Source organism: Pinus tabuliformis, chromosome 5_2 (assembly GCF_031772625.1).
Source record: "Pinus tabuliformis cultivar Carrire ecotype Pingquan chromosome 5_2, CPIR1, whole genome shotgun sequence".
NCBI classification, from domain to species: Eukaryota; Viridiplantae; Streptophyta; class Pinopsida; order Pinales; family Pinaceae; genus Pinus; species Pinus tabuliformis.
This window is the reverse complement of record NC_142306.1, coordinates 598,632,374-598,634,294: the sequence shown is the minus strand read 5'-3', so window position 1 is coordinate 598,634,294 and position 1,921 is coordinate 598,632,374. Positions and strand designations below refer to the sequence as shown.

The 1,921-nt window shown below is 41.4% G+C and overlaps 1 pseudogene; it reads right to left on the bottom strand.

Annotated features, from left to right (window-relative positions):
• Nucleotides 1-313: 313 nt before the first annotated feature.
• On the bottom strand, nt 314-1,231 carry LOC149160420 (mitochondrial carnitine/acylcarnitine carrier-like protein pseudogene; annotated as a pseudogene).
• Nucleotides 1,232-1,921: the final 690 nt, after the last annotated feature.

Here is a 1,921-nt window from a genome sequence, read left to right as displayed (position 1 = left end):
GAAGGCCCCTCATGCTTTTTATTTTCGATTCAATCGTGTATAAACCGAATAGAGGTATGACTGTAAATTGTTCAGAGGCACCAAAGAGAACATTGAACGTCTAGCTATTATGCCTGATGAGAGAGGAAGATGGAAACCCGTTAGAAATTTACGCAGCAGAATAAAATCAAAGACGACAGAGCTCACCCAAACCAAGAATGGAGAATAAAAAATGAGCCCTAAACAACTTTCAAATAACGAACATGCCATTTCCCAATTTGCTTTGTTTCTTTTGAACTCCTGTAACTAGACACAAGTTGATTTGAAGTTCCCATCATCCCAAGCTCGACCTGGTAATCTCATAAGCAAGGAAGCAGGCGACATTGGCAGGAACACTTCTGGCCATGGCTTTGACCAAGCCTTTTAGACAAGCCTTTAAGCCCTTCTAAAGCAACAAGTTTCTTGATGACATTAATTGTACCAACATACTTTGGATGGTGAAATTCATCAATCTGAATGACACTCTTCAACTCTTCAAAGCATCAGTTGGATATACAAGTGTCCAGCTAGAAGCGCCAGAAATCCCACCAGAAACAAGCAGGGTACCCATGCCCAATTGAGATGCATCATGTCGTCGTGCCATGAACGGCTTCAGAGCCTTATACACACCATATGCAATGCCATTTACAGATACATCCCTTAATAAAGTAGGATAAAGCCCTTAAACAATTCTCTGGCTCCTTCGGATCTTAAGACATGCTTAGCTACATCAACTAGGCCATTGTGTTTAATAGAAGTTGTCACTCTTGTTACCCCTAAAGTTGCAACTGAAGCAGTAGCCAAAGCACTCTGAGCTTGCAATCTACATCTGATAAGCTTAGTTGGGTAAGTCAAGAAAGATAAGCAATCCCTGCCCCTTCTCCACACACCACCTACTGCCCTACAATGGAAAACCAGGCTCAACCCTAAATAGGGCTTCCATCTGACCTCTTGCACTAAACACAACTGCATTACAAGCTACGACAATGGACAAAGGGGCTCCCATTCCTTTGTACATCCCTGTGAGGCCTTCTTTGGCAATGGTCTGCTTGACAACATCCATTGCACCGACATAGCGAAGATGCTGGCCAGGAAGAAGCAATGGTTGACTCTGGGGCTTCACCTCAATTGTGTCAAAGGGATGCCCAGATATCAGTTGTGTTGTTCCCCCAACAGTGCTAGAAATTAGATCCTTTGCTACAACGATTACCATAATTGGAAGCGACTAATCCTAAAACCTAATATCTACAACACACGGCTTTACTTTATGTGGAACTCTATCTGACATTTAATATCGATAAAATCCAGCCTTTTATTTAGTTTTCAATAAACGAAAGTATTCTAAATGCAGAAAGCTTCCTTAAAATGGGTGTTCAAGGTCACTCAAATTGTACATAGAACCTTAAAATGGGTGTTCAAGTCCACTCAAATTGTACAAAGAAGGCGGATGAATTGCTCACCTGATCAACATGCCTTGTCCAACAGTAAAAACAACTTAATGTAACCTAGCGGAAAACCTACAAGCAGAACCCTACATGAGATGGACCAAGATTCAATAACTTGGAAGCAGCAGAACCTGGAAGTCAATTGTTGGTTGGGGCGCTCATCCTCGATAGCATTTGCGGCAGATAAAGTTGAGCTTAGAAGGAGTTGAGTACCCACCTGTACAAATATCAAATCCATTAAAAACCCATATCTAGCTTAGAGGAATTAGAGATTAGCAAATCGAAAAGGGCATTGAATTATGCCAGAGGACAACTTTCTCACCTGTGGTGGCTTGGAAACACAAGGCTTCACCTGCCATAACAGGCAAAATATTAGTTAACGTAAGTAGGCACAATGCCCCTCTGTACATGTATAGAAATGGAAAGAAAAACCATTAGAAAGAACAAATATATATCTA